The sequence below is a fragment of the Lithobates pipiens genome, unplaced genomic scaffold (genome assembly GCF_037356315.1).
Source record: "Lithobates pipiens isolate NorthernLeopardFrog02 unplaced genomic scaffold, aLitPip1_a1.2 Scaffold_13, whole genome shotgun sequence".
Classification (NCBI taxonomy): Eukaryota; Metazoa; Chordata; class Amphibia; order Anura; family Ranidae; genus Lithobates; species Lithobates pipiens.
In genome coordinates this window covers 529,736,598-529,750,782 of record NW_027507718.1, presented here as the reverse complement: position 1 = coordinate 529,750,782, position 14,185 = coordinate 529,736,598, and the positions used below count along the sequence as shown (strand labels likewise).

Below are 14,185 nucleotides of genomic sequence, written 5' to 3'. Positions count from 1 at the left end.
TCCTAAAAAGTGTTTGGGGACCCGGGTCCTGCCCCAGGGGACATGGATCAATGCAAAAAAAAGTTTTAAAAACGGCCGTTTTTTCGGGAGCAGTGATTTTAATAATGATTAAAGTGAAACAATAAAAGTGTTTATACTATAGTATGCCTGTGAAGGGGCTCATGTTTCCCATGCTTTGAGGGGTCACAGACCCCCAAAGCATCCTCCCAATGTTGAGGGCATGTGGCCTGGTACGGTTCAGGAGGGAGGGGGGGCCGCTCTCTCGTCCCCCCCTCTTTTCCTGCAGCCTGCCAGGTTGCGTGCTCGGATAAAGGGTCTGGTATGGATTTTTAGGGGGAATCCCACGTCAATTTTTTTTTTAAATTTGACGTGGGGTTCCCCTTAATATCCATACCAGACCTGAAGGGTCTGGTTATGGATATTTAGGGGGAACCCCACGTCAAATTTTTTCTTAAATTTGAGGCAGGGTTCCCCTTAATATCCATACCAGACCTGAAGTGCCTGGTAATTGAATTTGGGGGACCCCCACGCTTTTTTTATTTATTTATTTATTTATCAATGACTTTCAATGAGTGTTCTCTGTATTACGGGAGCCGACAATTCATAATAGCTGCGAGTAATTTTAAAGGACTTTTTTTCCTGCATAAATGACACTTTGAGCCTGAGCACATTACAGAGCGGTTTCAGCACAATTAGCAGCAGCTTTAACTGACACAGAGCGGATTCCTCTGCACTTGGGAGCCAACAGAGACCATGGGCACTACTTGCTGGACAGCGCAGAACCTTTCAGGGTGTGAGTCCTGCGTGGAAGAACCCTTCAGCCAGCAGCAGTAAGGAGGGTGGGACCAAAAAAGTCCCCTTCAGGTGGCAGACAGGGTAGGGTCAGCATGGCTTCAGAAACTGGTGTTTCTTCCCCCGAAATCCAGGCTATTGCAACCGGTTCGCCTGCGGAATGCACCTTGTCGGTGCTAAAAAGTGGCCCCTGCCCCCCCTGTCCTCTGGGGAGATCTCTGACGCAGACTCGGGCCCTACTGAGGCTGGTGACCCCTGTTCTGTCGTTTCAGACGACGCTGACCAGGACCGTTCGGACAGTGAGGATGAGTCCTCCTCCGGGTCCATGCATGACAAAGAACTTGTTGGAGCACTTATCACAGCTGTGCGTGATACCCTGAAGATTCAGGAGCCAGCGGATCCCTCTGCTGATGTAGCGGTCCCTTTTGGGCCCCGTAAGCCAGCCCATTCACCTAAGGTGTTCCCATATCTGACTTATTTTGACAAGTTCATTTACAAGGAATGGGGTCGCCCGCAACGGACCTTTTCGGTCCCCAAGTACATGGTGGTGCGTTACCCCTTTGAGGAGAGCCTTCTCAAAAAGTGGTCGGCTCCTCCGGTTGTGGACCCCCCAGTATCCAGGTTAAACAAAGTAACCACAATCCCGGTAGAGGGGACTCCTGCATTTAAGGATCCCACGGACAGGAAGGCCGAGGCAGTGGCTCATTCCTTGTTTACGGTTGTGGGATCAGCCATGCGACCAGTACTGGCATCCGCACTTGTGTCGCAGACACTAACTGAGTGGGCAAAACTGTTGCACCGCGAATTGGGAGAACAACAGGCTTCTCCTGTCTGCGTGGAATTAGCAGACCAACTAGTGCAAAGCCTTAAGTACGTTTGTGACACGGCCCTGGATACTCTTCCCCTGTTATCCAGGGCTTCAGTGTCAGCTGTGGTGCTGAGGCGTCTGATTTGGTTGAAATGCTGGTGTGCTGACCAGGCATCCAAAAAAGCCCTGACAGATCTTCCTTTCCTTGGTGACCGACTCTTTGGAGCCTCTTTGGATGACATTATTAAAAATGCCACAGGTGGTAAGAGTACCTTACTCCCACAGGCCAGGAAGGCTAAGGAGCCACGCCGTAGGCAAGGGCCCTCTTTTTCCACTCACAAATGGCTTTTTCGTCCACCGGGAGCTTCGGCTAAACGTCCCCAGCCCCGATAGGACGACCACGGAAGGACAGAAACGTCCCTGGAACCGCAAGCCTAACAAGCCTGCCAACAAAAGTGCTACCGCATGAAGGTTTGCCCCCACCTGGTCGCCTTCGAGAGTTTGAAGCCCGGTGGTCCTCTCGACTGTCCGACCAATGGGTCTGCGATCTGATTTCCTACGGCTACAAGATAGAGTTCCTCTCTTGGCCGCAAAACAGATTCTTCCCCTCCAGCATACCTGTACTCCCGCCTATTGGGGGCGGTAAGGGATCTGCTGAATCACGGAGTGATTGTACCTATTCCTAAATCGGAACGTCTCCAGGGGTTCTACTCAAACCTGTTTGTAGTTCCCAAGAAGGAAGGGGTACATCCAATTTTGCATCTAAAGGCCCTCAATCACTTTGTGAAAGTGCAGAGGTTCAGAATGGTTCAGTTCGCTCAGTAGTCGCCGCACTCCATCAAGGGGACTCCATGGCGTCGTTAGACATCCAGGATGCACACCTGCACATACCCATATGCCTCCCGCATCAAACGTTTCTGCGATTTTCAGTTGGGGAAGCCCAATACCAGTTTGTGGATCTTCCTTTTGGTTTGGCATCAGCCCCCCCGAGTGCTACGGCAACGCGGGATCACGATCGTGGGATACCTAGACGATCTCCTCCCGAGAGCTTTTTCCGCCTCAGAATTAGAAAAGGATGTGGCGATCACCATGCAGACCCTGCAATAATTTGGTTGGCTGTTGAACCTAAAGAAGTCAGTGGTGGTACTGACTCAGCATTTGGAGTACCTAGGCTTGCTGCTGGACTACAGTGTTTTTCCCTTCAGACAAGCTGCAGACTCTCAGAGCCGCGGTAAAACTGCTGATGAACTGCAAGTGGTCATCGCTTCGCTTCTGCATGGGAGTCCTGGGACTCATGGTGGTCTCCTTCGAAGCAGTACCATATGCCCAGTTCCACACCAGAGTTCTGCAGAAGGATATTTTGACAAAATGGGACAAATCTCCGTTGTCCCTGGATCGACAGATCCAGGTGAGCCAGTTAGTCATGGATTCCCTGATCTGGTGGCTGAGGTCCCCGGTGCTTCAGTCCGGGAAGTCGTTCCTACCTCTAAATTGAACGGTGATCACAATGGACGCCAGCCTATCCAGCTGGGGTGGAGTAATGGGAGTTCAGTCGACTCAGGGCCTTTGGTCGATGGAGGAATCCAAGTTGCCGTTCAATCTGCTCGAACTGAGAGTGATCAGGCTATGCTTCTCCACATGGTCGATAAGACTGCAAGGGCGTCTGATCAGGATCCAGTCAGGCAACGCCACTGCAGTGGCATACATCAATCACCAAGGAGGAACAAGAAGTTCGGCCGCCACACGGGAGGTCGCTCACATACTTCGGTGGGCAGAGCAACATGTACCGGCCCTGTCGGCCATTTACATCCCGGGAGTGGAGAACTGGCAGGCGGACTATCTAAGTCGCCAGATGCTGGACCCAGGAGAATGGGATGCGTTGCATCCGGAGGTGTTCAGGCTACTGTGCCTGGGGTGGGACACACCAGACGTGGATCTTCTGGCCTTCCGTCTCAATCGGAAAGTGCCAAGATTCGTGTCCAGGACAAAAGATCCGTGGGCAGATGCATCAGATGCGCTGGTGGCTCCGTGGGATCAGTATCAGCTGATCTGTGCCTTTCCTCCACTAAAACTGTTACTACGTCTGCTTCACAGAGTGGAGGCCGAGGGGATTCCAGTAATGCTGATTGCCCCAGATTGGCCCCAGCGCCCCTGATATGCAGACCTAGTGTGCCTAGTGGCAGACGCTCCCTGGCGACTGCCGTTGCAGGAGGACTTTCTGTCTCAAGGTACGATTCTCCATCCTGCTTTACAATTGCTGGCTTTAACGGCATGGCCATTGAGAACCAGGTGTTGAGGAACCGGGGTCTGTCGGATTTGGTGATCCCAACTATGTAGAGAACATGGAAATATTCTTCTCGGAAGATATATCATCGTACCTGGAAGGCCTACATCTCCATATGTGAGGAGAAAGGATGGCGTCCGTGCTCCTTTTCTATATCCAGGATCCTGGATATATTCTACAGCAAGGAGTAGACCAGAAACTGGCCTTAAGCACCATTAAAGGACAAATATCCGCTTTGGCTGTTTTTTTTCCAGCGATCCCTGGCATCTCACTCTTTAGTGAGTACTTTTGTCCAAGGGGTCCGGCATGTTGTTCCTCCGGCACACTGGCAGCATTTGATAGAGAACAGTAGTGACAATTGATGGAGCACACTGGCGTCAATTGATGAGGCACACTGATGGCAATTGATGGGGCACACTGGTAGTAAATGATGGGGCACACTGGCAGCATTTGATGGGGCACACTGGCGACAATTTATGGGGCATACCTGCGGCAATTGATGGGGCACACTGGCAGTATTTGATGGGGCACACTGGCGGCAATTGATGGGGCACACCTGTGGCAATTGATGGGGCACACTGGCAGCATTTGATAGGGAACAGTAGCGACAATTGATGGAGCATACTGCCATTAATTGATGGGGCACACTGGTGGCAATTGATGGGGCACACTGGTAGTAATTGATGGGGCACACTGGCAGCATTTGATGGAGCACACTGGCAGCAATTGATGGGGCACACCTGAGACAATTGATGGGGTACACTGGCTGCATTTGATGGGGCACACTGGTGGCAATTGATGGGGCACACCTGGGGCAATTGATGGGGCACACCTGCAGCAATTGATGGGGCACACTGGCAGCAATTAATTGGGCACAGTGGTGGCAATTGATGGGCACACTGGCAGCAATTGATGGGTACAGTGGTGGCAATTGATGGGCACACTGGCAGCAATTGATGGATACAGTGGTGGCAATTGATGGGCACACTGACAGCAATTGATGGGTACAATAGCTGTGTTTGATGTCACAGTGGCAGCAATTTATGGGTACAATGGCTGTGTTTGATGGGCACAGTGACTGCGCTGGATGGTTTTTTTTTTTTTCAGTTTGTTTGCGCACCACCAAAAACTTTGAGCACCAGCCGCCACTGATTACGGTGATAAACCATGAGGGTTTATAACCCCTTTAAATGTGTCCCTAGGCTAGGCAGTGCTTACTAACTGTGTGGGGGAGGTGCTTGTACTGTAGGAAGACAGAGATCCATATTCCTTCTGTCTTCCCTTGTCACAGAACAGCAATCTGTAGGTAAAAGTTATACAATTTACTATACAACCGCTTTAAACCTCCTTCTCAACCAGACCAATTTTCAGCTTTCGGTGCTCTCACATTTTGAATGACAATTACTCAGTCATGCAACACTGGACCCATATGAAATGTTTGTCCTTTTTTCACACAAATAGAGCTTTCTTTTGGTGGTATTTAATCACCGCTGTTTTTTTTTTTTACTATAAATGAAAAAAGTCCAAAAAGTTCTGTAAAAAAATGCATTTTTCTTTGTTTCGGTTATAAAATTTTGCAAATCAGTATTTTTTCTTTATAAACTTTGGCCAAAATGTATACTACTACATATCTTTGGTAAAAAAAAAATAATCCAAATCCATGTATATTATTTGGTCTTTGTGAAAGAGTCCACAAGCTATGGTGCCAATCTCTGAAAATTGAAGTTGTAAGTTTTTCCCCATAATTCTTTGCAAAATTAAGATTTTTTTTCCACAAAATTGTCATAATAGCAGGTTATTTCTCACACAGTATATGCATACCACAAATTACATCACACAAAATATTCTCCTACTCCTCCTGAGTATGGCGATACCACATGTGTGAGACTTTTACACAGGCTTGCCACATAGAGAGACCCAACATACAAAGAGCACCTTCAGGTGTTCTTGGAGCATAAATTAAACATATAATTTCCTGACTACCTCTTACACTTTTGAAGGCCCAGGAGCACCAGGACAATAGAAACGCCCAAAAAAATGACCCAATTTTGGAAAGCAAACACCCCAATGTATAATCCATGAGGCATAGTGAGTCTTTTGAATATGTCATTTTGTTTCCATAAGTTTTTGGAAAAAGAGGAAAGAAAATGAAAACGCATTTTTTTTTTTTTACACAAAGTTGTACATTTATACATTATTTCTAACACATAGCATGTACATACCAAAAATTATACCCCAAAATATATTCTGCTACTCCTCCTGAGTATGGCGATACCACGTGTGAAACTTTTACATAGCTGGCCACATACAGAGGCCCAACATGCAGGGAACACCGTCAGGCGTTCTAGGGGCATAGATTTCAAATCTAATTTGACTATCTATTACACTTTTGTGAGGACTGTAGTGGCACTGATGGGCACTGTATTGGAATGGATGTGACACGGATGTGAACTGATGTGGCATTGATGAGCCGTAGATGGGGATGGCTGAGCTTGGATGGGATGACTGAGTATGGCTGGGGTGGCTGAGTATGGATGGGATAGCTGAGCATGGATGGATGGATGAGTGTGGATGGCATGGCTAAGTATGGATGGGAAGGCTGAGCATGGATGGATAGATGAGTATGGATGGTATGGCTGAGCATTGATGGATGGCTGAGTATAGATGGCATGGCTGAGTATGGATGGGATGGCCGAGCATGGATGGGATGGCTAAGCATGGATGGGATGGCTGAGCATGGATGGATGGCTGAGCATGGATGGATGGCTGAGCATGGATCGATGGATGAGTATGGATAGCATGGCTGAGTATGGATGGATGGATGAGTATGGATAGCATGGCTGAGCATGGATGGATGGATGAGTATGGATAGCATGGCTGAGTATGGATGGGATGGCTGAGCATGGATAGATGGCTGAGCGTGGATGGCCGAATATGGATGGCATGGCTGAATATGGATGGGATGGCTGAGCATGGATGGATGGTTGAGCATGGAGGAAGGCTGAGCATGGATGGATGGATGAGTATGGATGGGGTGGCTGAGCATGGATGGATGGCTGAGCATGGATGGCTGAGTATGGATGGCATGGCTGAGTATGGATGGGATGGCTGAACATGGCTGGATGGATGAGTATGGATGGCATGGCTGTGGATGGTTGAGTATGGATTGGATGGCTGATCATGGATGGGTGGATGACATAGGTGAGTATGGATGGCATGCTAATCATGGATGGATGGATGACATGGCTGAGCATGGATGGATGAGTATGGATGGGATGGCTGAGCATGGATGGATGGATGACATGGCTGAGCATGGATGGCTGAGCATGGATGGATGAGTATGGATGGCATGGCTGAGTATAGATGGTGTGGATGGATGAGGCAGGAAGTGGCACAGAGCAGCGCTGTGGTCACTACAGATCCAGCTCACAATGCTGCTGCAACCAATCGAACCGGGCATGCGCTGGCTCGTTTACATTTGATGCAGCGATCATGTGGTAAAGGGCGGCTGCCATCGCTGCCTATACCAGCCCTTTACCATGATTTGTGATGCCCTGCGGTCATGGATATTCCCTGGGAGTGCGATTCTGGGAGGACGTCATAGTACCCCTGCCAGAGTTATCTTGCAGCCATTTTTCGGCTATGGGCCGTCAGCAAGTGGTTGATACTATTTTAGTACTATTTATAACTATATTAGTCTACTAAAATACGACTAAAAGTAAAATGGCATTTTAGTCAAAAGTCTAAGACTAAAACTAAAAAAAATTTACGTCAAAATGAACACTGGTCTGTGGTTGAAGGGTAACTCTACTTTCATGGGAAAAACAATAGCAAAAAAAAAAAAATAGTGTAATGGTTACAATTGCGACACAGTCATATTGTAATTGGATGTTATTAAAAATGATCTTTCCCTTTCATTCTGACTGCAGCCACTGCAATTATCTGTAAAATGGAATATGGCGACCTGGAGGCGCTCTGTATAGAGATGGTATATAATTTCCTGTTTGTGTGACCGGCTTACTGATTCCCCCAGAATTCTGTTCACAAGTCTACATTTCGGGCATCCCCTGCAACAAAAATGTCAAAAGTCACATCTACGGGGATGCAGACCCTGCCACTTTCCTTATTAGAACCCCTGCAAGTGCAGCAGCTGGTTGATAATGATAAAATCCCTCCTATACAGATTCAGTCGGAAATGGACACAGACAAACGGATATTAATTCAGAATAACAAAAGGTAGGAATCTGCTACAAAGTTTGGTAATATCCCTGCAATGTACAGAGATCACCCAGAGGGGAGGTTTTTTTTAAATTTTATTAACAAAGGTGAAGTTACTTTTTAACCCCTTCAATAGCGGACACTTTCTCCCCCTTCCTGCCCAGGCCAATGTTCACCTTTCAGCGCTGTCACACTTTCAGTGACAATTGCGCCGTCATACTACACTGAACTCCAATTACATTTCAGAATAATAGAGCTTTTTTTTGTGTGTGGTATTCAATCACTACGGGGTTTTTATTTTTTTTCTAAACAAGCGAAAAAAATACAATTTTAAAAATACAGCACTGAAGGGCATTAATTTGCAGCACTGATGAGGAGGCACTGATTGACTGCACTGATGGGCAGCACTGTTTGGCAATGGCATTGATTGGCAGCACTGATGGGCACTGATTGACACTAATAGGCAGCACTGATGGGCAATAATAAGCAGCACTAAAGGGCACCATAGGGGCACTAATAGGCAGCACTGATGATGAGGCACTGATTGACAGCACTGATGGCCATCACTGATTACCATTGATTGGCAGCACTGATGGACACTGCTTGACACTGATAGGCAGCACTGATGGGCACTAATAGGCAGCACTGAAGGACACTAATGGGCACTAATTTGCAGCACTGATGAGGAGGCACTGATTGACAGCACTGATGAGCAACACTGTTTGGCAATGGCATTGATTGGCAGCACTGATGGGTACTGATTGACACTAATAGGCAGCACTGATGGGCAATAATAAGCAGCACTAAAGGGCACCGTAGGGGCACTAATAGGCAGCACTGATGATGAGGCACTGATTGACAGCACTGATGGGCATCACTGATTGCCATTGATTGGCAGCACTGATGGACACTGATTAACACTGATAGGCAGCACTGATGGGAACTAATAGGTAGCACTGAAGGGCACTGTAGGGGCACTAATGGGCATTAATATGCAGCACTGATGAGGAGGCACTGATGGGCAGCGCTGATTGTCATTGATTGGCAGCACTGATAGGCACTGATTGACAATAATAGGAAACACTGATGGCCACTAATAGGCAGCACTGATGTAAGGGGGTCTCTGATGGGGACACTGATGTAAGGGGGACTCTGATGGGGACACTGATGTAAGGGGGACTCTGATGAGGACACTGATGTAAGGGGGACTCTGATGAGGACACTGATGTAAGGGGGACTGTGATGGGGACACTGATGTAAGGGGGACTGTGATGGGGACACTGATGTAAGGGGGACTCTGATGGGGACACTGATGTTAGAAGAATGTGAATCCTAATGTAAGGGGGGTTCTCATGGAGACCCTAATGTAGAGTGGGGACCCCTAAAAACACAAAAGTTTTACCAGCACTTCACCTGTCTTGTTTGCTTTTTGCTGTTGGAGTTTTATTCTTTTTGTTAACATTGAAGAGACAATAAAAGTCTACAGCCTTCTTCTACCCCCCCCGAGCTTCTCACCTCGTATTAGTCTGGTAGAGTGCAGATAATAGGTGGAGTATTCCGAGGACAAGCACATACAGGTTCCTCATAGCTGGAGGGGTTGAAGTGTCATCTCAGGTCTAGTGATCGGTGGGATCCGTTTGATAGGAAAGGTGAACAACACAATTCTCTGTTTATATTTTCAGTGCGGTCCCATTACTCACCCAAGAATTCGACTCTCCAATACATTTTTTAAAGAGAACCTGTCAGAAAAGTGCCAGAAAAGGCCTGGTCGACTACGACTAAAGGACATTTTTTTTTAGTTTTTTAAGTTTAAGTTTTTTGAGTGGAGAGGGATTAGAACCCCTGCCAGTTTTTATTGCTGTCTTTGTCCCTGATAGGAGGATCCCCCCCTCTCTATTTGTCCTGTTTAATACCGAAAAGAGAAGAAAAATCTTTTTTTTTTTTTTGGTTGTCCCCAGAACAGGAATAGAGGGGAAATCTGTCAATGGGGACACTAGTATTGGTTGGTGACAACCAGAGGTTTCCTTACTTTGGAGGGATTTCCTCTCACTCGCTGCTTTGGCTGTGGGACAGGAAGTGAACGGAAATCTCCCCAATTTGATACGGATAGGAAAAAAATCTGGATGATCCTCTCTTAGGGCTATAGAAGGGGCTAACCTCAACTGGTTCAGCAGGGACTGGCCAAGATTTGAACCATCTATGGGCGGTCTGATTGTACCCAAGTTGGTTGATCAACTTGGGTACCACCAGTCTGTTGGATTTTCCATGCGGTTATCAGTTCCGGCTGGTGCCAGTGCCGGGATAAGGTCACCTAGAGCCTGGAGCGAACAAACTGCACCACTCCCCCCCCAAATTCCCCCAGTACAAATCCACCCCCCTGCTTAAATCCCTCCTCCCAGCACAAATCTTTGCCCCCATCCCCCAAATCCCCCCATTACAAATGTCCCTCCCCAAAAAGAGTCACCCCCTCCTAGCACAAATATTCCACCCCCAAACATCCTCTCCCCTCCAATCAAAACCCTCTCCGGCACAAATCCACCACACAAATTGCCCCTCCTAGCACAACCCCTCCCCCTTCTTCACCATAATACCTTTTCTAGCACAACCCCCCCCCCCCCCATGCCCCCTCCCGACATAAATCTCCTTAAATCACCACTCTTAGCAATTCTTACCCCCTGCCACCCCCCCCCCCAATTTCCCAACAAATTCCCCCCCCCCATCTCCCTGTAGCACCCCTCCATCTCACAAGGGACCACAGTGCCCAGGGCCGCCGTCCCTCCTGCCCACCCCTTGTCTCGGCCTTTGCTGGTGATCCGTTTCTTTTGGGGGGGGGCATGGCAAACCCGAGAGCCACAACTCCCACTGGTCGGTAGGATCGACCCGATCCTCAGTCCAGATCCTCAGTCCACCAGCCCCGTACTTACCCCATCTAGGTCGCGTTCAGCACTTCCTCTTCGTGGCTTTACACTGCGTCTTCTCCTCCTCGGCTTCACCGCGGCTTCCCGTCCTCCTCGGCGGCCAATACAAATCACTTCTCCTCTCGGCTAAGCGGGTCTCAGGACTGAGGAGAATCAGGAGGAAAATAGCGGAAATTAATTCACTATTGTCACACAAGTGGGTGGGCTCGGGGCGCAGTGCTCTGTGCCCTGAGCCTACCCTTTTTTTAAGCCAATTAGAGCCTCGAGCTCTAATCACATGCTTCTAGAATAAAAAAAAACCCCATTGGAATCCATGCATCTGGCACCCTACATGTAGAGTGGGGCTGGGCACATGGATTAGGGGGGCGGCGCCCCGTATGGGCAAACCTCTACCGGTGATGGCTATAGACACTAGTAATAATCACTGTGTGTTCTCCTCGCCAATACATCTCCCTGTGCCCCCCCCCCCCCCACCAGGAGAACACAATGAATCTGAGGGCAAAAACAGTTTGTGTTGATGGGGGAATTGAGTGATTTTTTTTTTCCTGCAACCAAAAGAAAATTGCTCCATCTATGGGTGCTTTTAGATTTGCCATTCAGGTGTGTAGGGGGCAATAAAAACATGTAGTTGGAAAATGTTTGTAGCTGCCCCCCCCCCCCCCTTCAGCTGCCCCTCTGTAGACTGCAATGAAAGTGAGCTGTGGAGATCACATGCCACAGTTGCATTTCTTTGTGCATGCAGCAAAAATGGTACCCCCCACTGCAATCGGCAGTCAGTACCGCTGCCAAACATGACCCACTCAAGTGAATGGGACCTGCGGCAACACGTCTGGTTGCAGTGCGTTGATGCAGCATTTCCAATGTTAAAACATATCCCCTCTTCACTGTCTGTCAAATGACTCTGAAAAGTGGGCTGAATGCGGATTGCTTTTCAGAGGAGCAGCAATTTAGCCACATATCTGAACTAGGGTTGCACCGATACCACTTTTTTTTGGGACGAGTACAAGTACTGATACATTTTTGCAAGTACTCACCAATACCGATTACTGATACTTTTTCTTAATGTCATGTCACAGTAGCACTGATGGGCACTGATAGGTGGCGCTGATGAGGCGTGTCAGTAATTTTTTATTTATTTATTATTATTTTTTTACAATTTATTATTTTTTTTTATTTTTTTTACAATTCATTTTTTGTTATTATTTTTCTTTACAATTTTTTTAGCAGCACTGATGGGCACTGATAGGTGGCACTGATGAGGCGTGTCAGTATTTTTTTTTTACCATTTTTTAATTTATTTTTTTACAATTATTTATTTTTTTACAATTATTTTTTTACAATATTTTTTTTTTTTTAATTTCTTTTAATATTTTTTTTAGAAATTTTTTTTTTTTGTTAATTTTTTACAATGCTTGGAGTAGACAGTGTCAGTGTTTTTTTATTTCATTTTTTTTTATTTTTTTTACAATTTCACTTTTAAATATTTATTTATTACAATTTTTCCTATTTAAAAAAAAAAATGTATTAACCTTATACTGGGTCCTCCACTGCCACACCGATCACCCCTGACTGCCCAGGTATTGGATTAGGCATTGGAGCATACAAGTACTTGTGCAAATGCTCAGTATCGACACCGATGCCGATACTAGTAGTGGTATCGGTGCTACCCTAAGCTAAACCTTACCTTACCTCTATCCAAAAATGAAAAAAAAAGAAAAAGAAAAAAGTTTTGCCTGTAGCCCACATTCATAGGCGTTCGCCCAGGGTGTGCTGGATGTGCCTGGGCACACCCTAATCACCTAGTGCGCATTAGCATTACAACTTTGTGTGGCAGCGGGGAGATCAATGTGCCAGGCACTGATAGGTGGCACTGATGAGGTGTGTCAGTAGTTTTTATTTTTATTATTTTTACAAGTTATTTATTTATATATTTTTTTACAATTTATTTTTTTATTACTTTTTTTTTTCACAATTTATTTTTATTTTTTGTTAATTTTTTTACAATGCTTGGAGTGGACAGTGTCAGTGGGGTTTTTTTTGTGTTTTTTTAAATTATTTTTACAATTTGACTTTTAAATATTCATTTATTACAATTTTTCCTATTTATTTATTTTTTTGTTTGTTATTTTTAATCACTTAGTGTGGCAGTGGGGAGATCAATGTGCCAGACACAGATAATTAAGCGTTATTTTTACAATTTATTTATTTTTACAATTTATTTTTGTATTCATTTTTTTTTTTTTACAATTTATTTTTGTATTCATTTTTTTACAATGCATTTTTATTTTATTTATTTATTTATTTATTTATTATTTATTTATTTTTACAATTTATTTTTTATTCATTTTTTTTTTTTTTTTTACAATTTATTTTTATTTTTTGTTAATTTTTTACAATGCATTTTTATTTTATTTATTTATTTATTTTACAATTTATTTTTACAATTTATTTTTTTATTACTTTTTTTTATTTATTTTTATTTTTTGTTCATATTTTTTTGGACAGTGTAGTGTTTTTGTTTTTTATTTTTATTATTTTTTACAATTTCACTTTTAAATATTCATTTATTACAATTTTTGCTATATATTTTTTTTACAATTTGCCAGGCACTGATTGGTTGGCACTGATGAGGCGTGCCAGTCGTGTTTATTTTTATTTCATTTTATTTTTTTTACAATTTATTTTCCTATATTTTTTTTGTTTCTGTTTTTTAATCAACCCTATACAGGGAGATCTGTGCTTGTAATGGGCTCCCACCGCTGCACCCATCACCCCTGACTGCCCAGGTATCGGATCAGGCATTGCATCATACAAATGCTTGGTATCGGCACCTTAACCAAAAATGAAAAAAAAAAAAAAAAGTTTTGCCTTTAGCCCACATTCACAGGCCTGTGCACAGGGTGTGCTGGATGTGCCTGGGCGCACCCTAATCACCTAGTGGATCAGTGCTTATCTTTTTTCTATCCCTCACCGCTCCTCCTCCTCGCTGCCTAAAAGCCTCGTACCAATCACATTCTTTTCACACTAGACGTGCGCCAATCCTTTCATTCTGAATTCAAATTCAAAACAAATTTTCGTTATTCGGATGTATCCCCCCCCCGCCCCCCCCCCCCCATTGAATTATATGGGATGGGATTTGTCATGTGACTTGGAAGTCCCAAGTCG

General features: G+C 45.4%; 1 long non-coding RNA gene across 1 annotated transcript in view; it reads right to left on the bottom strand.

The window, feature by feature from the left end:
- The window catches only part of LOC143976220 (uncharacterized), a 35,235-nt gene extending 24,072 nt beyond the window's left edge, over positions 1 to 11,163 (bottom strand). The window contains exon 1 of the long non-coding RNA XR_013272568.1: positions 11,027 to 11,163. This is a non-coding gene — a long non-coding RNA (uncharacterized LOC143976220). The remainder of the gene's footprint in view (positions 1 to 11,026) is intronic.
- Between the last annotated feature and the right edge of the window lie 3,022 nt (positions 11,164 to 14,185).